At 45.5% G+C, this 24,134-nt stretch overlaps 1 long non-coding RNA gene across 1 annotated transcript in view; it reads right to left on the bottom strand.

The window, feature by feature from the left end:
• Positions 1-650: 650 nt before the first annotated feature.
• LOC137349284 (uncharacterized) overlaps positions 651-24,134 on the bottom strand; it is a 45,983-nt gene continuing 22,499 nt past the window's right edge. The window contains exon 3 of the long non-coding RNA XR_010969328.1: positions 651-738. This is a non-coding gene — a long non-coding RNA (uncharacterized lncRNA). The remainder of the gene's footprint in view (positions 739-24,134) is intronic.

Here is a 24,134-nt window from a genome sequence, read left to right as displayed (position 1 = left end):
GTTTGTACATATATATGTTCTAGTTAAGTTATAATAAACCCCAAGTTTTCTTTGGATATTATTCGTAGTCCTGTGAATCTGACAATAGTTCACATACCAAAGGGGCAAGTCATATTACAACTAGTACCCATTAAAGTGTCAACAGGGGAAGAAATTAACAAAAAAATTGTATCAGAAAACTGTATAGAAAGATTTGGTGGCTTTTATTTTGGCATACAGTCATAGTGTCATACAGCACAGAAACAGGCCCTTCGGCCCACTGCGTCCGCAGTGGCCATCAAGCCTATCTATTCTAATCCCATTTTCCAGCACTTGGCCCGTAGCCTTGTATGCTATGGCATTTCAAGTGCTCATCTAAATACTTCTTAAATGTTGTGAGGGTTCCTGCCTCTACCCTTCAGGCAGTGTGTTCCAAATTCCAACCACCCTCTGGGTGAGATTTTTTTCCTCAAATCCCCTCTAAACCTCCTGCCCCTTACCTTAAATCTATGCCCCCTGGTTAACCAAACACATACCACTTGAGGTTTCATGAAAGCTTTGATTGCACACCCTTACAAAAATGGAAAATTATTACAGAGCAAAATTAATCTGACAGAGAATTCAATGTTGCAAAGGAATTTTAGTAGAAGAACGTACTACTGCATCAGGATGTGGAGGTGGTGGCGGGATTTTTATCTGTGGAAGTACGCTTGGTTTAGTTCCACTCTTCAACAAACTTATCTGTTCATCAACCTGATTCTAAGAATAAGAAAACAAATGTCCAAATTACTACAAAGAAAATAAAGATGCAAGTTATTACAATTTATATTGGCACAGAAAGTCTTAACAACTATAGATTTTTATTAAGCTATGAACTTGCAATATGATCGCATTCATAGATTCTCTTAAGATGCATTTTCTTTCTAATTTCCTCCCTCTCTCCTAAAGTCATTCACTTTTACCAGGATACGGTTCCAAAGGAACAGGTAGCCTCTTCGACCTCAGCAACATAGCCTTTGTTGAAGTGTAATCCTAAACACTTGTTCAACCTTGCCCGTCTAAGAGCGAAGTCCAAAGTACGGAAAGTCCTCATCAGAGAACTCCTCTTTGCTGACGATGCTGCTTTAACATCTCACACTGAAGAATGCCTGCAGAGTCTCATCGACAGGTTTGCGTCTGCCTGCAATGAATTTGGCCTAACCATCAGCCTCAAGAAAACGAACATCATGGGGCAGGATGTCAGAAATGCTCCATCCATCAATATTGGCGACCACGCTCTGGAAGTGGTTCAAGAGTTCACCTACCTAGGCTCAACTATCACCAGTAACCTGTCTCTAGATGCAGAAATCAACAAGCGCATGGGTAAGGCTTCCACTGCTATGTCCAGACTGGCCAAGAGAGTGTGGGAAAATGGCGCACTGACACGGAACACAAAAGTCCGAGTGTATCAGGCCTGTGTCCTCAGTACCTTGCTCTACGGCAGCGAGGCCTGGACAACGTATGCCAGCCAAGAGCGACGTCTCAATTCATTCCATCTTCGCTGCCTTCGGAGAATACTTGGCATCAGGTGGCAGGACTATATCTCCAACACAGAAGTCCTTGAAGCGGCCAACACCCCCAGCTTATACACACTACTGAGTCAGCGGCGCTTGAGATGGCTTGGCCATGTGAGCCGCATGGAAGATGGCAGGATCCCCAAAGACACATTGTACAGCGAGCTCGCCACTGGTATCAGACCCACCGGCCGTCCATGTCTCCGTTATAAAGACGTCTGCAAACGTGACATGAAATCGTGTGACATTGATCACAAGTCGTGGGAGTCAGTTGCCAGCATTCGCCAGAGCTGGCGGGCAGCCATAAAGACAGGGCTAAATTGTGGCGAGTCGAAGAGACTTAGTAGTTGGCAGGAAAAAAGACAGAGGCGCAAGGGGAGAGCCAACTGTGCAACAGCCCCAACAAACAAATTTCTCTGCAGCACCTGTGGAAGAGCCTGTCACTCCAGAATTGGCCTTTATAGCCACTCCAGGCGCTGCTTCACAAACCACTGACCACCTCCAGGCGCGTATCCATTGTCTCTCGAGATAAGGAGGCCCAAAAGAATCCTAAACAATAAACGTTACTCCATCTTCTTAAATGTTGTGAGGGTTCCTGCCTCTACCACCCCTTCAGGCAGTGTGCTCCAGATTCCAACCACCCTCTGGGTGAAAAAACTTTTCCTCAAATCCCCTCTAAACCTCCTGCCGCTTACCTTAAATCTATGGTCCCTGGTTATCGACACCTCCGCTAAGGGAAAAGTTTCTTCCTATCTACCCGATCTATGCACCTCATAATTTTGTATACCTCAATCATGTCCCCCCTCATCCTTCTCTGCTCTAAGGAAAACAACCCTAACCTATCCAGTCTCTCCTCATAGCTGCAATTCTCTAGCCCAGGCAACATCCTGGTGAATCTCCTCTGCACCCTCTCCAGTGCAATCACATCCTTCCTATAGTGTGGCGAACAGAACTGTACACAGTACTCCAGCTGTGGCCTAACTAGCGTTTTATACAGCTCCATCATAACCTCCCTGCTCTTATATTCTATGCCTCGGCTAATAAAGGCAAGTATCCCATATGCCTTCCTTATCTACCTGTGCTGCTGCCTTCAGTGATCGACGGACAAGTACACCAAGGCCCCTCTGACCTTCTGTACTTCCTAGGGTCCTACCATCCATTGTATATTCCCTTGCCTTGTTAGTCCACCCAAAATGCATCACCTCACACTTCTCAGGATTAAATTCCATTTGCCACTGCTCTGCCTATCTTACCAGCCCATCTCTATCGTCCTGTAATCTCAGGCTTTCCTCCTCACTATTCTGACACCACCTATTTTCGTGTCATCTGCGAACTTACTGATCATACCTCCTATATTCACGTCTAAATCATTAATGTACACGACAAACAGCAAGGGTCCCACCACTGATCCCTGCTGTACACCACTGGTCACAGGCTTCCATCGCAAAAACAACCCTTGACCATACCCTCTATTTTGTTTATTTATTTATTTTTTATTTTGAGATACAGCACTGAAACAGGCCCTTCGGCCCACCGAGTCTGTGCCGACCATCAACCACCCATTTATACTAATCCTACATTAATCCCATATTCCTACCACATCCTCACCTTCCCTCACTTCCCCTACCACCTACCTATACTAGGGGCAATTTATAATGGCCAATTTATCTATCAACCTGCAAGTCTTTGGCTGTGGGAGGAAACCGGAGCACCCGGCGAAAATCCAAGCGGTCACAGGGAGAACTTGCAAACTCCGCACAGACAGTTCCCAGAGTACCCTCTGCCTCCTGACACTAAGCCAATTTTGGATCCAATTTACCAAATTGTCCTAGATCCCATGGGCTCTTACCTTCTTGGCCAATCTCCCATGCGGGGCCTTATCAAAAGCCTTATTGAAGTCCATGTAGACTCCATCAACTGCTTTACCCTCATCTACATACCTAGTCACCTACTCGAAAAATTAAATCAAATTTGTTAGACATGATCTTGCCCTGACAAAGCCATGCTGACTATCCTTGATTAATCCCTGCCTCTCCAAGTGGAGAGTAATCCTGTCCCTCAGAACCTTTTCCAATAGTTTCCCAACCACTGATGTTAGACTCACTGGCCTGTAATTACCTGGTTTATCCCTCCCACCCTTCTTGAATAATTCACTGTCCTCCAGTCCTCTAGCACCTCTCCTGTGGCCAGAGAGTATTTGAAAATTTATGTCAGAGCCACTGCAATCTCCTCCATTGCCTCACATAGCAGCTTGGGATACATCTCATTTGAGCCTGGGGATTTAGCTACTTTTAAGCCCACTGAAACAGCTAATACCTCCTCCCTTTCAATGCTAATTTGTTCAAGTATATCACATTCCCCCCCCCCACCCCCCCACCTCATCTCTACACCTACATTGACCTTCTCCATAGTGAATACAGATGAAAAGTAATCATTTAAAACCTCACCTACGTCCTCCGGGTCCACACACAGATTGCCACTTTGGTCCTTAATGGACCCTACTCTTTCCCTGGTTATCCTTTTGCCCTTAATATACTTAAAAAACACCTTGTGATTTTCCTTTATCTTGCCCGCCAGTTTATTTTCATGCCCCCTCTTCACTCTCCTAATTACTTTTTTAAGTACCCTCCTACACCTTCTATACTCCTCTAGGGCCTCCGCTGTTTTCAGCCGTCTGAACCTGCCATAAGCCTCCTTTCTTTACCTTATCCAATCCTCTACATCCCTTGACATCCAGGGTTCCCTGGACTTATTGGTCCTACCCTTCACCTTTATGGGAACATGTTGGCCCTGAACTCTCACTATTTCCTTTTTGAATGGCTCACACTGGTCTGATGAAGACTTTCCTACAAGTAGCTGCTCCCAGTCCACTTTGGCCAGATCCTGCTTTATCATATTGAAATCGGCCTTCCCTCAATTCAGTACCTTTATTCTGGTCCATCTTTGTCCTGTTCCATAACTACCTTAAATCTTACATAGTTATGGTCACTATCCCCGAAATGTTCCCCCACTGATACTTCTACTACTTGCCCAGCTTCATTCCCTAAGATTAGGTCCAGTACCATCCTTCTCTTGTAGGACTTTCTACGTGTTGGCTCAAAAAGCTCTCCTGTATGCACTTTAAGAATTCTGCCGCCTTTAAGCCTTTTGCATTAAGACTATCCCAGTTAATATTGGGGAAGTTGAAATCCCCTACTATTATTACCCTATTATTTTTACACCTCTCTGAGATTTGCCTACATATCTGCTCCTCTATCTCTCCCTGACTGTTTGGAGGCCTGTAGTACACTCCCAGCAAAGTGATTGCTCCCTTTTTGTTTTTAAGTTCTACCCATATGGCCTCATTTGAGGAACCTTCTAAGATATCATCCCTCCTTACTGCAGTAATTGACTCCTTGATCAATAGTGCAATGCCACCTCCTCTTTTCCATGCCCCCCCCCCCCTCAGTCACGCCTGAAGATTCTATACCCTGGAATATTAAGCTGCCAGCCCTGCCCTTCCCTCAACCATGTCTCTGTGATAGCAATAATATCATATTTCCATGTGTTGATCAACGCCCTCAATTCATCTGCCTTACTTGTAAGTTACTAAATCCTCTAAGTATACAAACAAAATGCCGAACCCAAATGCACATTATTATTACTTTTTGAGACAACTTTCAATTTGTGCTTGTAAGTGATTAATACAATTACATGAGATTCAAAGCTGTGATTTATTTGGTTTCATAATTGTGTGTATGCCTAAGGGAGGTTTAACCTTCCCCCTTAGTCACTACCTGTTTGATGAATCAATGTCATTGTGTAAAAACAAGTGTAAACATGTTTGCTGCTGTCATACAATTATTAAAGCAGTTAGTTTAACCACTCTCTTAATGGCTCAGTTGTAAAACCATGGCCCAGAATGAAACTTAGGCATATAGATCATGAAAGTCTCACATTTAATTCACAGTCAATGTTGTGCTGGTTAAACTGAGCTGGGACGCCAGTAAGGCACTACAATTGGCATCAGTGGCCCAGAAAAGGGAATAATTCGCCAGTGCTCCACAATCCAGTGACCTATCAAACATGTGGCTATGGGGTGAAAATGAAATTAGGCTTGGCTGTGTCATGAATAGCATTTTGACACTAGGTGGATTTTGCCCGTGTGATAGTGTAAAATAGGTGTGTCATAGTGTAAAATAGGTGTGTGATAGTGTAAAATATGTGTTCGGGAATCAGCAGCCCATTTTACATCTCTCCTGTTTTACAGTACCATACAAAGTCAAAACCTACCCCTCATTCTAGGTCAATGATTTTCAAACTGGAGTCTGCAGAACTTTGGGAGAGCACAGGCAGTCCCAGCACTAAGATCAGCCACCCACACCCTCCACAACCCCTACAACAAACCCCACAACCCGCCCCCCAAATAAAAAACACTTTCTATATTTTTAATATTGGATTTACAGTAGTTTGGTATGATAACGTCTTCTCCAGCACTGTGCAATGTTGTGGAGGGAAAATAAATGGGAAGAACATCGGAACATAGGGGCAGGAGTAGGCCATTCAGCACATCGAGCCGGCCCCACCATTCAACATGATCTTGGCTGATCAACTTCAATACCCTTTTCCCACACTATCCTTATATCCCCTTATGTCATTTGTATTTAGAAATATCTCAATCTCTGCTTTAAACATACTCAATGACTGAGCTTCCACAATCCTCTGGGGTAGAGAATTCCAAGGATTCACAACCCTCTGAGTAAAGAAATTTTTCCTCATCTCTGTCCAAAGTAGCTTCCCCCTTATTTTGAAATTGTATCCCCTGGTTCCAGACTCCGCAAACAGTGGAAACATCTTAGCTGCATCTACGCTGTTTATCCCTTTAAGTATTTTGTAGGTTTCAATGAGATCACCTCTCATTCTTCAAAACTCCAGAGAATACAGGCCCAGTTTCCCCAATATCTCTTCATAGGACAGTCCTGCCATCCCAGAAACAAGTTTGTTTTTTAGACCAGTATTTCACCCTAAACAAACAAAATGCATCACACAGAAAAAAATTAATTCTTAGGTGAAGAGGAAGAGGAAGTGGTATGACAGATGAACATGGGAAAATAACAAACAAAAAAGCAGCTGATCCATCGGGTCTGTTGCAAGAAAAACTGGTACATGCTGTACCTTTTCAGTCAATGAATAAACTCTGTAGGAAGACTAGTCACCTAATATTCAGTGCCTGAAGCAAATAAACTGGAATATTTAAATAGGTTTCTCTCAGGGTAATATCACAGCTTCTCTAAGGGTAATATCATACCTCACAGACAATGTCCCAGACACTGCCATCACCATCCCCGGGTATGTCCTGTCCCACCAGCAGGACAGACCCAGCAGAGGTGGCGGGACAGTGGTATACAGTAGGGAGGGAGTTGCCCTGGGAGTCCTCAACATCGACTCCGGACCCCATGACGTCTCATGGCATCAGGTCAAACATGGACAAGGTAACCTCCTACTGATTACCACCTACCGCCCTCCCTGAGCTGATGACTCAGTACTCCACCATGTTGAACACCACTTGGAGGAAGCACTGAGGGTGGCAAGGGCACAAAATGTACTCTGGGTGGGGGACTTCAATGTCACCAAGAGTGGCTCGGTAGCACCACTACTGACCGAGCTGACCGAGTCCTGAAGGACATATCTGCTAGACTGGGTCTGCGGCAGGTGGTGGGGAAACCAACACGAGGGAAAAACATACTTGACCTCGTCCTCACCAACCTGCCTGCTGCAGATGCTTCTGTCCATGACTGCATTGATAGGAGTGACCACCTTGTGGAGACGAAGTCCTGCCTTCACATTGAGGATACCGTCCATCGTGTTGTGTGGCACTATCACCGTGCTAAATGGGATAGATTTCGAGCAGATCTAGCAATGCAAAACTGGGCATCCATGAGGCGCTGTGGGCCATCAGCAGCAGCAGAATTGTACTCAACCACAATCTGTAACCTCATGGCCCGGCATATCCCTCACTTTACCATTACCATCAAGCAAGGAGACCAACCCTGGTTGAATGAAGAGTGCAGGAGGGCATTCCAGGAGCAGCACCAGGCATACCTCAAAATGAGGTGTCAACCTGGTGAAGCTACAACACAGGACTATCTGCGTGCCAAACTGTGTAAGCAGCATGCGATAGACAGAGCTAAGCGATCCCATAACCAACGGATCAGATCTAAGATCTGCAGTCCTGCCACATCCAGCCATGAATGGTGGTGGACAATTAAACAACTAACTGGAGGAGGTGGCTCCACAAATATTCCCATCCTCAATGATGGGGGAGCCCAGCACATCAGTGCAAAAGATAAGGCTGAAGCGTTTGCAACAATCTTCAGCCAGAAGTGCCGAGTTGATGATCCATCTCGGCCTCCTCCTGAAGTCCCCAGCATCACAGATGCCAGACTTCAGCCAATTCGATTCACTCCACATGATATCAAGAAATGACTGAAGGCACTGGATACTGCAAAGGCTCTGGGCCCTGACAATATTCTGGCAACAGTACTGAAAACCTGTGCTTCAGAAATTGCTGCGCCCCTAGCCAAGCTGTTCCAGTACAGTGACAACACTGGCATCTACACTGCAATGTGGAAAGTTGCCCAGGTATGTCCTGTACACAAAAAGCAGGACAAATCCAACCTGGCCAATTACCGGCCCATCAGCCTACTCGCTATCATCAGTAAAGTGATGGAAGGTGTCATCAACAGTGTCATCAAGCAGCACTTGCTTAGCAATAACCTGCTCAATGACGCTCAGTTTGGGTTCCGCCAGGGCCACTCAGCTCCTGACCTCATTACAGCCTTGGTTCAAACATGGACAAAAGGGCTGAACTCAATAGGTGAGGTGAGAGTGACTGCCCTTGACATCAAGGCAGCATTTCACCGAATATGGCATCAAGGAGCCCCAGCAAAACTGAGGTCAATGGGAATCAGGGGGAAAACGCTCCGCTGGCTGGAGTCATACCTAGCACAAAGGAAGATGGTTGTGATAGTTGGAGGTCAATCATCTGAGCTCCAGGACATCACTGCAGGAGTTCCTCAGGGTAGTGTCCTAGGCCCAACCATCTTCAGCTGCTTCATCAATGGCCTTCCTTCAATTATAAGGTCATAAGAGGGGATGTTCGCAGATGATTGCACAATGTTCAGCACCATTCGTGACCCCTCAGATACTGTCGCAGTCCGTGTAGAAATGCAGCAAGACCTGGACAATATCCAGGCTTGGGCTGATAAGTGGCAAGTAACATTCGCGCCACACAAGTGCCAGGCAATGCCCATCTCCAACAAGAGACAATCTAACCATCTCCCCTTGACATTCAACAGCATTACCATCGCTGAATCCCCCACTATCAACATCCTAGGGGTTACCATTGACCAGAAACATGAACTGGAGTAGCCATATAAATATCGTGGCTACAAGAGCAGGTCAGAGGCTAGGAATCCTGAGGCAAGTAACTCACTTCCTGACTCCCCAAAGCCTGTCCACCATCTACAAGGCACAAGTCAGGAGTGTGATGGAATACTCTCCACTTGCCTGGATGGGTGCAGCTCCAACAACACTCAAGAAGCTTGACACCATCCAGGACAAAGCAGCGCGCTTGATTGGCACCCCATCTACAACCATTCACTCCCTCCACCACTGGCGTACAGTGGCAGCAGTGTGTACCATCTACAAGATGCACTGCAGCAATGCATCAAGGCTCCTTAGACAGCACCTTCCAAACCCGCGACCTCTACCAACTAGAAGGACAAGGGGAGCAAATACATGGGAACACCACCACCTGCAAGTTCCCCTCCAAGTCACACACCATCCTGACTTGGAACTATATCGCCGTTCCTTCACTGTCGCTGGGTCAAAATCCTGGAACTCCCTTCCTAACAGCACTGTGGGTATACCTACCCCAAATGGACTGCAGCTGTTCAAGCAGGCAGCTCACCACCATCTTCTCAAGGGCAATTAGGGTTGGGCAATAAATGCTGGCCTGGCCAGCGTCGCCCGCATCTCATGAATGAATTAAAAAAAAGAATTCAGAGAAAAGATGCATATATGCATTTTGTGAAGTTGTGCTACAGTTTCGTATATAGCCCTTACATGGAACACATTAATTATGTTCTGAAAATTAGTTGTTGATTGTCATACGTAGTGTGATATCAGGCTGACTAACAAATAATTAAAATAATAGAGCAAACAAGAATTCCTTCAAACTATTGAACAAAATACACAAATTTCTACCCTGGCTTTTGAAACCTATTTTAACTAAATGTTTCATATTAGCATTGCAACCTTGCTGGGCATTGTAGTAGTTAAATCGTGATCTATATAAACACATGCTCAATTTATCTAATTTAGCCTGAAATTGATATTTATTATTACTTCCCTCCTGTGAAATAAAACACGAGCCAACAACTGTAGGATTTTAGAAGTTATTTCCTGTTATTTTATAGTGCAAAAATAAACGAAGGGCTTTGATACTTATTTTTTAATTCATTCATGGGATCTGAGCATCACTGGCACGGGCAGCATATATTGCCTGTCCCTAACTGCCCATGAGAAGGTGGTGGTGAGCCGCCTTCTAAAACCACTGCAGTCCATGTGGCGTAGGTACAGCATTCGTGCTATTCGAGAGTTGCAGGATTTTAGCCCAGCATTTCTCCCTAAACAAACAAAATGCATCGCACAGAAAAAATAAATTCTTAGGTGAAGAGGAAGAGGAAGTGGTATGACATATGAACATGGGAAAATAACAAACAAAAAAGCAGCTGGTCCATCAGGTCTGTCCCATAAAGTATTGTTGCAATTAAGTATTGTGCCTCCAATGTTCCCAGAAGCCATGTAATCTTCTGAGAGAGGCAAAAAGTAGATTTAAAAATAACCTGGGCCAGTTCAGAGAAAAGAAAGTGATGGGTAATTCCTCTACAACTCTTAAAGGTGTTCAAACTGAGCTCCAGGAGAGGACATGGACCAGTAGACGTATCACCCAATACCTAATTAATTGATTGTGCAAATTACATTATACTACACTGCCTCTGTGTTGTCAGACTGCTTGCCCAACATTCAGTCCTAGAGGAGCTGAAATTTCCTCAAAATAAACATTGAGAAGACTGAAACTATTGGTCACAAAATTCGGTTGTATTTTTGGTGCTCTGGGTGCCTTTTCAGCTCCAAAATTGTGTCTGCAGTACTTGTGCACACTTCTGGTGCTGGCCATGCTATACTTAATTTTGGATAGGTTGTTAACACAAGGACTGTGTGTGCCGGAAGTATGAAGAGTCGGTAGATTATGACTTCAGTCAGTGTGTAACACTGATTTGACTCTAGCAGTGCTACTTTCGACCTGAATATTCCAGCTAATGCTCTCTCTTAACCTCACACAGCTGGACATGTGTTCAGCAGCAGGAAGGACCATTCCCCACCTCCCAGAGGGTGGGTGGGGGGGGTGGATTTAAAGGAATCATCAACCACTTTCAGGTTAAGTGATGAATGATGTGAAATGGCTGTTGTTGAGTTAGCAGAAGTGTTTGGAGGTTTGTACTGCTATTTAAAGTTGGTGAAGGCTACAGGGAGTGGTGTGGCACAAACTGAAGGCCATGGTTCTCATTTTACGGATTCTGCTCACACCACCCGCTCCCAGTCATGGATGGTGTCGTTTCTATCCCTCCTGGCCTACAGCATGACACAGAGGATGAACAGCGGCAACACAAGCTGCTGGAAGAGTGAGGGGGAGGAGGGGAGAAGGGCTCACAGCAGGAGGCCATATCCACCCAGGATCTATAGGGAACTTTTCTCCTATCTCAAGCAAGGAACAGTGTGAATGCCGTCTCCACTTCACTAAGCAGGTGCTCACTGAAATCTGCCACCAGTTGCAGCCACAACTGCAACCTCAGAGCAGGGTGAGGACAGCATTGCCAAAGGCTGTGAAAGTGACCATGGCCACGAACCTTTAGTTGTCGGGTTCAATCCAGGCTGGAGCAGATGATATTTGCAACTATTCCCAGTTCACCATTCACAGCTGTTTAAGGGAGGTCACTGATGCTCTGTATCCAAAGAGAGGGAAGTACATTGCATTCTCTCTTTCCAGAGGGAAGCAGGCAGTGTGCATATGGGTTCACCAGGATATCGGGCTTACCATGGTGCAGTGTGCCATTAACTGCACACAGTACTGTAAGTGTGGTCAAACCAAGATCCGATGCAGGATTAGTATAACGTCACTACTTTTCAATTCTATCCCTCGAGAAATAAAGTCGAGTGCTTGGTTTGCTTTTTTATGGCGTTGCTAACTTGTGCTATTGTACGCTTTCAGTGATTCAAATGAGGGTGTCTACCTGCACGCCAGAGCTGACAGCAAGCTGTTTAACTTGGCAAGACTGCGTGCCAAGATCAAAGTGCGTAAAGTCCTCGTCCGTAAGTTGCTGTTTGGTGATGACGCTGCGCTGACATCCCATACTGAAGTTCACTTGCAATAACTTGTAGATTGGTTCTCCTGGACCCGCAAGGAGTTTGGACTGACAATTAGCGTCAAGAAGACCAAAGTTATGGGCCAGGACATAGAGACTGCACCTTCCATCAACACCACTTGGAAAAAGCACTGAGAGTGACAAGGACACAGAATGTACTCTGGATGGGGGACTTCAATGTCCATCACCAAGAGTGGTTCAGTAGCACCACTACTGACCGAGCTGGCCGACTCCGGAAGGACATATTTGCCAAACTGGGCCTGTGACAGATGGCGAGGGAACCAACAAGAGGGAAAAACCTTGTCCTCACCGATCTACCTGTTGCAGATGCACCTGTCCATGACAGTAGTGGTCGGAGTGATCACTTCACAATCCTTGCAAAAACCATGTCCCGTCTTCACACTGAGCATACCTTATATCATGTTGTGTGACACTGGCACCGTGCTAAATGGGATAGATTCAGAACAGATCTGGCAGCTCAAAACTTGGCATCCATGAGGCGCTATGGACCATCAGCAGCAGCAAAACTGTCTTCAACTATAATCTGTAACCTCATGACCCGGCTTTTCCCTCACTCTAACCATGACCATCAAGCCAAAGAATGCAGGAAAGCATGCGAGGAGCTACATCAGGCATAGCTAACAATGAGGTGTCAAACTGGTGAAGCGACAACATTTGCTATGCATGCCAAACAATGGAAGCAGCATGCAAGAAACAGAGATAAGGGTCTGTACTAAGTGTGAAGAAGGAAGTTTGGTAAGTATGCCATTTTAAGAATTAATCTCTCTAGTCTAGTTTTTTGTTTAATTTTAGCAATTAACTAAAATTACTATTTAAGTTAAGAGGCAAGTTAAGTTTCTTACAGTTTTAAACAGGGATATACAATTCTCAGAGTCGCTCTAGCTAGTTAATTAGGTAGCTAGCTTAAACAGGTTTCTGAGCTCTTGCAGAGCTCTAGCAAAACTAATTCATCATTGTTTTCAGAGAGTATAAATTCAGGGGTCTCTGGGTGCTGCTTGGCTGGGTGAGACTTCGGAACTACAAACAGCATGAGGGGGAGAGAGAGTGGTGAGGCACATGGAGCCTGTCGGTGTGTATCTAATGGGTATTTTCTTACTTTCTTATTTTCTTTTTTCTGCTGATTTTTTTTCTCTAACACTTAAGTCTATCTACTAAGTAGAAGCTAAAATACCAGTAGTCGATAGGTGGTTATTCATTTGTTCATTCTATTTCTAACCATTTTATTGTGTTCATTTAACTTCCAAGTTTAGTGCAGTAAATAAATAATTCGAGGCATGGCAGGGCTGCTCACACTCATCGAATGCACATCCTATGCCATGTAGGGACTCCAGGACACTACCCACGACCTGGACAACTATGTGTGCAGAAAGTGCCACCAAATGCAAAAACCCAAGTGCTGAATCTTGGAACTCGAGGAGCAGCTGGTATCACTGAGATGCAATCGCGAGGATGACAGATATGTGGATCGCACATTTCAGGAGGTAGTCACCATGCAGCTTAAGAAAGCACAGGCAGAGAGGGACTGGGTGGCTGCCAGAAAGACAAGAAGGACAAGGCAAGTAGTGCAGGAGTCCCCGGAGGGCATCCCACTTTCTAACTGGTATTCAGTTCTGAGTACCGATTGGAGAGAGGGTTCCTTTGGAATGTGCAGCAAGAGTCATGACCAGAGCACCACGCATGGCTCAGCTGTGCAGGGAGAGAGGATAAAAGTCAGGAGAGCAACAGTGGTAGGGGATTCTATAGTTTCGGAAACAGACAGGTGTTTCTATGGTCACAGATATGATTCCAGGAAGGTACCAGCCCTTCGCTTTGCAAGCTGGAACGTCAGAACTATGTGTCCTGGCCTGTCGGAAGACCTTACACAAATCAACGATTCTCGGAAGACCGCCATCATTAACAACGAGCTCGGTAGACTCAATGTGGACATTGCAGCACTTCAGGAGACTCGCCTCCCCGCGAGTGGCTCTCTAGCAGAGCAAGACTACACCTTCTTCTGGCAGGGCAGGGATCCTGAAGAACCAAGACAGCATGGAGTGGGCTTCGCCATCAGAAACTCCTTGCTCAGCATGATAGAGCCTCCCTCAAATGGCTCGGAACGCATACTGTCCATCCGACTGCTCACCACCTCTGGTCCAGTACACCTACTCAGCATCTATGCTCCAACACTCTGTTCCGCACCTGAAGCTAAAGACCAGTTCTATGAACAACTCCATAACATCATTAGCAGCATCCCCAACACCGAACACCTATTCCTGCTGGGGGACTTTAATGCCAGGGTTGGGGCCGACCATGACTCATGGCCCTCCTGCCTTGGGCGCTATGGCGTTGGAAGGATGAATGAGAACGGGCAGAGACTGCTTGAGTTGTGTACCTATCATAACCTCTGCATCACCAACTCGTTCTTTCACACTAAACCCTGTCACCAGGTTTCATGGAGGCACCCAAGATCACGTCGTTGGCACCAGCTAGACCTCATTGTCACAAGGCGAGCCGCCTTAAACAGTGTTCAAATCACACGCAGCTTCCACAGTGCGGACTGCGACACCGACCACTCCCTGGTGTGCAGCAAGGTTAGACTCAGACCAAAGAAGTTGCATCATTCCAAGCAGAAGGGCCACCCGCGCATCAACACGAGCAGAATTTCTCACCCACAGCTGTTACAAAAATTTCTAAATTCACTTGTAACAGCCATTCAAAACACTCCCACAGGGGATGCTGAGACCAAGTGGGCCCACATCAGAGACGCCATCTATGAGTCAGCTTTGACCACCTACGGCAAAAGTGCGAAGAGAAATGCAGACTGGTTTCAATCTCATAATGAAGAGCTGGAACCTGTCATAGCCGCTAAGCGCATTGCACTTTTGAACTACAAGAAAGCCCCCAGCGATTTAACATCCGCAGCACTTAAAGCAGCCAGAAGTACTGCACAAAGAACAGCTAGGCGTTGCGCAAACGACTACTGGCAACACCTATGCAGTCATATTCAGCTGGCCTCAGACACCGGAAACATCAGAGGAATGTATGATGGCATGAAGAGAGCTCTTGGGCCAACCATCAAGAAGATCACCCCCCTCAAATCTAAATCGGGGGACATAATCACTGACCAACGCAAACAGATGGACCGCTGGGTTGAGCACTACCTAGAACTGTACTCCAGGGAGAATGCTGTCACTGAGACTGCCCTCAATGCAGCCCAGCCTCTACCAGTCATGGATGAGCTGGACATACAGCCAACCAAATCGGAACTCAGTGATGCCATTGATTCCCTAGCCAGCGGAAAAGCCCCTGGGAAGGACAGCATTACCCCTGAAATAATCAAGAGTGCCAAGCCTGCTATACTCTCAGCACTACATGAACTGCTATGCCTGTGCTGGGACGAGGGAGCAGTACCCCAGGACATGCGCGATGCCAACATCATCACCCTCTATAAAAACAAAGGTGACCGCGGTGACTGCAACAACTACCGTGGAATCTCCCTGCTCAGCATAGTGGGGAAAGTCTTTGCTCGAGTCGCTCTGAACAGGCTCCAGAAGCTGGCCGAGCGCGTCTACCCTGAGGCACAGTGTGGCTTTCGTGCAGAGAGATCGACTATTGACATGCTGTTCTCCCTTCGTCAGATACAGGAGAAATGCCGTGAACAACAGATGCCCCTCTACATTGCTTTCATTGATCTCACCAAAGCCTTTGACCTCGTCAGCAGACGTGGTCTCTTCAGACTACTAGAAAAGATCGGATGTCCACCAAAGCTACTAAGTATCATCACCTCATTCCATGACAATATGAAAGGCACAATTCAACATGGTGGCTCCTCATCAGAGCCCTTTCCTATCCTGAGTGGTGTGAAACAGGGCTGTGTTCTCGCACCCACACTTTTTGGGATTTTCTTCTCCCTGCTGCTTTCACATGCGTTCAAATCCTCTGAAGAAGGAATTTTCCTCCACACAAGATCAGGGGGCAGGTTGTTCAACCTTGCCCGTCTAAGAGCGAAGTCCAAAGTACGGAAAGTCCTCATCAGAGAACTCCTCTTTGCTGACGATGCTGCTTTAACATCTCACACTGAAGAATGCCTGCAGAGTCTCATCGACAGGTTTGCGTCTGCCTGCAATGAATTTGGCCTAACCATCAGCCTCAAGAAAACGAACATCATGGGGCAGGATGTCAGAAATGCTCCATCCATCAATATTGGCGACCACGCTCTGGAAGTGGTTCAAGAGTTCACCTACCTAGGCTCAACTATCACCAGTAACCTGTCTCTAGATGCAGAAATCAACAAGCGCATGGGTAAGGCTTCCACTGCTATGTTCAGACTGGCCAAGAGAGTGTGGGAAAATGGCGCACTGACACGGAACACAAAAGTCCGAGTGTATCAGGCCTGTGTCCTCAGTACCTTGCTCTACGGCAGCGAGGCCTGGACAACGTATGCCAGCCAAGAGCGACGTCTCAATTCATTCCATCTTCGCTGCCTTCGGAGAATACTTGGCATCAGGTGGCAGGACTATATCTCCAACACAGAAGTCCTTGAAGCGGCCAAAATCCCCAGCTTATACACACTACTGAGTCAGCGGCGCTTGAGATGGCTTGGCCATGTGAGCCGCATGGAAGATGGCAGGATCCCCAAAGACACATTGTACAGCGAGCTCGCCACTGGTATCAGACCCACCGGCCGTCCATGTCTCCGTTATAAAGACGTCTGCAAACGCGACATGAAATCGTGTGACATTGATCACAAGTCGTGGGAGTCAGTTGCCAGCATTCGCCAGAGCTGGCGGGCAGCCATAAAGACAGGGCTAAATTGTGGCGAGTCGAAGAGACTTAGTAGTTGGCAGGAAAAAAGACAGAGGCGCAAGGGGAGAGCCAACTGTGCAACAGCCCCAACAAACAAATTTCTCTGCAGCACCTGTGGAAGAGCCTGTCACTCCAGAATTGGCCTTTATAGCCACTCCAGGCGTTGCTTCACAAACCACTGACCACCTCCAGGCGCGTATCCATTGTCTCTCGAGATAAGGAGGCCCAAAAGAAAGATGTTTCCTCCCTGGTGCAAGGGTCACGGATATCACCAAACAGCTACAGAGCATTCTGGAGGACAAGGGTGCACAGCCAGAGGTTGTGGTCCACCATGGTACCAATGATATAGGTAGAAAAAGGGATGAGGTCCTGCAGGCTGAGTTTAAGGAGTTAGGAAAGCGATTAGCAAAGGTTCTAATCTCCGATTACTCCCAAGATGAATGCATGGCTGGAGAGATGGTGCAGGAGGGAGGGCTTCAGATTTCTGGGGCATTGGGACCAGTTCTGGAGAAAGTGGGACCTGTTCAAGCCGGATGGTCTACACCTGAACAGGACTGGGACAAATATCCTTGCAGGAATGTTTTCTGGTGCTGCTGGGGATGGTTTAAACTAGATTGGCAGGGGAATGGGAACCTGAGGGCAGTTTCACATAGGAAAAATTCAGAGCAGGGAATGGAAAACAGAAAATTAGAAGTGACTCTGAAAGACAGAAGAAGCAAAGGTTAAAAAGTGTAACAGCACAGAAGTTTTGCAGTGTTAAAAGGTATTTATTTAAATTCAAGGTGTAAAGCAAATAAAGCTGATGAGCTGAGGACACAGATGGACACATGGCAACATGGTATCATTGCTATAACGGAAACTTGGCTGAAAGAGGTGCAAAAATGGCAGCTCAACATCCCTGGATACAGAGTTTTTAGGCAGAATAAAGAGGGGGATAAAAGGAGGGAGTGTAGCATTATTGGTTAAGGAATCAAAAGCAGCTGTGAGCAGGGATGATATGCTAAATGAATCATCACATGAGGCCAATGGGTTGAGCTCAGAAATAAAAAAGGGGCTGCCACACTACTAGGAGTGCACTATAGACCCCAAATAGTGACAGGGAGATAGAAGAACAAATATGTAGGCAAATTTCTGAGTGCAAAAACAATAGGGCAATAATAGTTGGGGATTTCAACTACCCTAATATCAACTGGGATACAACAGTGTGAAGGACACAGAGAGAACAAAATTCTTGAACTGCATTCAAGACAGTTTTTTGAGCTAGTAACGAGAGGGGGTACAATTCTAGATTTCGTCTTAGGAAATGAAGCTGGGCAAGTGGATGAAGTAGCAGTGGGTGACCATTTTGGAGGTAGTGACTATAATACAGTTAATTTTAGCATTATTATGGAAAAGGAAAAAGATAGAATAGCAGTAAAAGTTCAAAATTGAGGGAGGGAAAATTTAACGAAGTTGAGAGGTGATCACGTGAAAGTGGTCTGGATCAAGCTACTTGAAGGAAATTCAGCGGCAAACCAATGGGAGGCATTCAAAAGCGAGATTCTATGGGCACAGTGTAGGCATGTCCCCACAAAGATAAAGGGTGGTACTGCCAAATCTAGAGCCCCCTGGCATTCTAGAAGCATGCAGGGTAAGATAAAGCAGACAAAGAAAGCTTATGATAGTCACAAAAAACTTAATATTTAGAAAGCCTTGAGGAGTATAGAAAGTTCAGGGGTGAAGTTTAAAAGGAAATTAGGAAAGCAAAGAGAGGACATGAAAAAATATTGGGAGGTAAAATCAATGAAAACCCAAATATGTCTTATCAGTACATTAAGAGCAAGAGGATAACTAAGGACCTATCAGAGATGTACAAGGTACTTATGTGTGCATGCAGAAGATGTGGGCAGGGTTCTTAATGAGTACTTTGTCTCTGTCTTCACAAAGGAGAGGGATGATGCAGGCATTGTAGTTAAAGAGGAGTGTGAAATATTAGATACGATAAGCATAATGAGAGAGAAAGTACTAGAGCGTCTGAAATCCTTGAAAGTGGATAAATCACCAGTGCCGGATGGATTGTATCCCAGACTATTAAAGGAAGCCAGGGAATAGCAGATGCTCTGAGGATCATTTTCAAATCGTCACTAGTTATAGCCAAGGTACCACAGGATTGGAGGTCTGAGAACGTGAACCATTGTTTAAAAAGGGTGCGAGGGATTGGTCAAATAATTATAGGCTGGTCAGTCTGACCTCGGGCGTGGGTAAATTGTTAGAATCAATTCTGAGAGTTAGGATAAACTGTCACTTAGAAAGGCATGGATTCATCAGGGAGGGTCAGCATGGATTTGTTAAGGGAAGTTCATGTCTTACTAACTTAATTGAATTTTTTGAGGAAGTAACAAGGAGGATTCATGAGGGTAGTGCAGTGGATGTTGTCGAAATGGATTTTAGTAAGGAATTTGACAAGGTCCCACATGGCAGACTAATCAGAAAAGTAAAAGCCCATGGGATTCAGGGGAATGTGGTGAGTTGGATCCAAAATTGGCTCAGTGACTGGAAACAAAGGGTAATGGTCGACAGATGTTTGTGCGAATGGAAAGCAGTTTCTAGTGGCGTTCCACAGGGCACAGTGTTGGGTCCCTTGCTGTTTGTGCTATATATTTTTAATGATTTGGACTTAAATGTAGGAGGCATGATTGGGAAATTTTCAGATGACACAAAAATTGGCCATATAGTTAGTAGTGAAGAGGACAGCTGTAGACTCCAGAATGATGGCAATGGCTTGGTTGAGTGGGCAGAAAAGTGACGAATGGAATTCAATCTGGAGAAGTATGAGGTAATGCATTTGAGGGGCAAATAAAGCAAGGGTATACACAATAAACAGGAGGATATTGAGAGGGGTAGAGGAAGTGAGAGACTTTGGAGTGCATGTCCACAGGTCCCTGAAGGTGGCAGGATAGGTAGATAAAGTGGTGAAGAAGGCAAATGGAATGCTTTCCTTTATTGACCAAGGCAGAGAATACAAAAGCAGGGATGTAATGCTGGAACTGTATAAAATGCTGGTTAGGCCATAGCTGGAGTACAGGGTACAGTTCTGGTCACCACATTACAGGAAGGACATAATTGCTCTGGAGAGAATACAGAGGAGATTTACAAGAATGTTGCCAGGGATTGAAAATTTGCAGCTATGAGGAAAGATTGGATAGGGTAGGGTTTTCCTTACAACAGAGGAGGCTGAGGGGTGACTTAATCGAGGTGTACAAAATTATAAGGGGCCTAGATAGAGTAGACAAGAAAGACCTGTTTCCCCGAGCAGAAAGGTCAATTACCAGGAGGCGCAGATTTAAGATTATTGGTAGAAGGATTAGAGAGGACATGAGGAAAACCTTAAGGGTGATGGGTGTCTGGAATTTGCTGCCCAGATCGGTGGTGGAGGCAGAAACACTCAGTTCATTTAAAAGGTACCTAGACCTGTACCAGAAGTGCTGTAACCTGCAAGGCTACGGAGCAGGTGCTGGAAGGTGGGATTAGAATGGGGGACTAGTTTTTCCAGCCAATGCAGACACAATGGGCTGAAGGGCCTCTTTCTCTGCTGTAACTTTTCTATGGTTCTGTTTCTAAGAGATCCCACAACCAAAGTATCATATCAAAGCTCTGCAGTCCCAATTATCTTCTTCTGCTTCATCAATGGCCATCCTTCCAACATAAGGTCACTGGGGATGTTCGCTGAAGGTTGAATAATGTTCAGTACCATTTGCAACTCCTCAGTTACCAAGCAGTCCGTGTCCATATGCAGTAAGACCTGGACAACCTTCAGGCTTGGGCTGATAACTGGCAAGTAACATTCGTGCCACACAAGTGCCAGGCAATAACAATCTCCAATAAGAGAGAATCTAACCATCTCCCCTTGACACTCAACGGCATTACCATCCCTGAATGCCCCACTATCAACATCCTGGGGTTACCACTAACCAGAACACCATCTGCAGGTTCCCCTCCATTCCACACACCATCCTGACTTGGAACTATATCGCCGTTCCTTCACTGTCGCTGGATCAACACCTTGGACTCCCTCCCTAACAGCACTGTGAGTGTACCTTCACCACATGGATTGCAGCAGTTCAAGAAGGCAACTCACCATAACCTTCTCAAGGGCGATTAGGGATGGGCAACAAATGTCGGCCTTGCCAGCGACACCCACATCCCATGAAACAAATAAATAAAAAATTGTAGACCTCCAGAGTGAGTTTGTCGACAGCTTCACATACCTTGGATCAACAATCACCAGCAATATGTCCCTTGATGCCAAAATCAGCACCAGGAATGCCAAGGCCACAGCTGTCATGTCAAAGTTGAGAATGCGTGTGTGAGCCAACAGCAAACTAACTGAAAATACAAAGCTCTGCATGTACCAGGCTTGTGTTATCAGCACCTTCCTTTATAGTAGTGAAGCATGGACAACTTAAGCAAGCCAAGAAAAGTGGCTGAACAGCTTCCACCTCCGTGCCTCAGATGAATATTGGGCATCTCTTGGCAAGACAGCGTGCTGAATACAGAAGTACACTAGGGTGCAGGGATCCCTGGCATGTTTGCCCTCTTGAGTCAGTGGTGACTCTGTTGGCTGGGTCATGTGAGCTGAATGGATGATGGCTGCATCCCCAAAGATATGATCCATGGTGCTCTTGCTATCGGCATGAGACTAACAGGTTGCCCACGTCTGCGATACAAAGATGTCTGCAAGGATGTCTGCAAGGATGTCTACAAGGATGACCTCAAGTTGACTTGGATCGGAGTTGATACATGGGACTGGAATGCCTGGAGACAAGTGTTCAGGAAGGGCCTTGAAAAAGCAGAGGACAAAAGAAATGACCAGGTGGTAGAAAAGAGAGCCCAACAGAAGGAAAAAACATAAGCGGCCTCGGTCCAATGCTTTTCATCTGTGCCAGCTGTGGAAGGGATTGCTACTCACGAGTCAGCCTCTACAGCCACAACAGATGATGTTCAATCCAGAAGTGACATTATCTGAATATAGACTGGGATAGTCATAGTGTAAAGGGTAGAGAGGGGCAAGAGTTCCTTGAGTGTGTTCAGGAAATTATTCTACAACACTATGTTTCCAGTCCAACAAGACCGGAAGCACTGCTGGACCTGATTCTTGGGAATGAGGTGGGCCAAGTGGATCAAATATCATAGGAACATAGGAAGATAGGAACAGGAGTAGACCATACAGCCCCTCAAGCCCGTCCCGCCATTCAACGAGATCATAGCTGATCTGCAGCCTAACTCCATATACCTGCCTTTGGCCCATATCCCTTAATATCTTTGCTTAACAAAAATCTATCGCAGATTTAAAATTAACAACTGTTCCAGCTTCAACTGCTGTTTGTGGGAGTGAGTTCCAAACCTCTACCACCCTTTGTGTGAAGAAGTGCTTCCTAACATCTCTCCTGAATGGTCTGCTCCTAATTTTTAGACTATGCCCCCTAGTTTTAGAATCTCCAACCAGTGGAAATAGTTTATCTTTATCTAGCCTGTCTTTTCCTGTTAATATCTTAAAGACTTCGATCAGATCACTCCTTAACCTTCTAAATTCTAGCAAAAACAGGCCTAATTTGTGTAATCTCTCCTTGTAACGTAATCCCTGTAGTCCAGGTATCATTCTTGTAAACCTACGTTGCACTCCCTCCAAGGCCAATATATCCTTCCTAAGGTGTGGTGCCCAGAACTGCTCACAACACTCCATGTGGGGTCTAACCAGGGTTTTGTACAGCTGCAGCATAACCTCTGTGTCTTTCTACTCCAATCCTCTAGATATAAAGGCTAGTATTCCATTAGCCTTTTTGATTATTTTCTGCACTTGCTCGTGGCATTTTAAAGATCTATCCACCTGAACCCCCAAGTGTCTTTGGACATCCACTGTACTTAACCTCTTCCCATTTAAAAAGTACCCTGCTCTATCCTTTTTTGGTCCAAAATGGATAATCTCACACTTGCCCGCATTGAAATCCATCTGCCACAGTTTTGCCCACTCACCTAGTCTGTCAATTTTATGCTATTATCTAGACTGTCTACAATGCCGCCTAACTTTGTATCATCAGCAAATTTGGATATATGACTTACTACGCCATCTTCCAAGTCGTTAATGAATAATGTGAATAATTGAGGCTCCAACACACATCCCTGCGGGACACCACTAGTCACATCCTGCCAATCAGAGTACTTACCCATTATCCCCACTGTCTGTCGCCTACCACTCAACCAACTTCCTAATCATGTCAATTATTTGCCCTCAACTCCATGTGCTTCTACCTTAGTTAACAGTCACTTATGTGGGACTTTATCAAATGCCTTCTGGAAGTCCATATAAATAACATCCATAGACATTCCCCTGTTCACCACCTTAGTCACCTCTTCAAAAAATTCAATGAGATTTGTCAAGCATGACCTTCCCATCGTGAATCCATGCTGGCTGTCCCTGATTAACTGAAAATTTTCTAGGTGTTCAGTCACCCTATCCTTGCCTATAGACTCCAGCAACTTGCCCACTACAGATGTCAGGCTAACTGGTCTGTAATTTCCTTGGTTCTCCCTTTCACCCTTCTTAAAAAGTGGAGTGACATGTGCAACTTTCCAATCCAGAGGGGCCACTCCTGAATTTAGGGAACTCTGAAAGACTATAGTTAGGGCATCTACAATGTGCTCCCCTACTTCCTTTAACACCCTCGGATGGAAACCGTCAGGTCCTGGGGATTTCTCACTCTTTAGTTCCATTAATTTCCTTGTTACTGATGTTTTACTTACGTTAATTGTATTAAGTCCCTGTCCCCTATCGGCTATTAATTTTTTGGGGACTTCCGGCAAGTTATCCTCCTTTTCAACTGTAAATACTGAGGCAAAGTAATTGTTCAACATGTCTGCCATTTCCCCATTATCAATGACAATATCTCCATTTTCAGCTTTTAGTGGGCCTACATTGCTCTTGACCACCCGCTTTCCCTTTATGTAACTATAAAATTTGATTTTGATGTCCCTTGCAAGTTTCCTTTCATAATCCCTTTTAGTAGCTCTTAGGTTTTGAAAGAAAGCATGTGATAAGTATGGGTGAGTATTACCGGAGATAACACAGAAGTACACAAAGGATAGAGGGGGACAAAAAGACAGATTAAGGCAAGCTAAGAGATTGTGAAAGAAGATTGACCCCCATCAACATAAAGGGAAATATCAAAGGCCTTTGTGAGCACTTCACATGCTAGGGTAGGGTGCACTCTATTAATATGTACAAAAACTCAAGGCCCACAGCACACTTAAGGTGACAGAGGAGGTTGGAAACATGTGAACAGTCTGTGCA

Source organism: Heterodontus francisci, chromosome 1, assembly GCF_036365525.1.
Source record: "Heterodontus francisci isolate sHetFra1 chromosome 1, sHetFra1.hap1, whole genome shotgun sequence".
NCBI classification, from domain to species: Eukaryota; Metazoa; Chordata; class Chondrichthyes; order Heterodontiformes; family Heterodontidae; genus Heterodontus; species Heterodontus francisci.
Note: the sequence above shows the minus strand (reverse complement) of the source record. Positions and strands in the feature narration are given on the sequence as shown.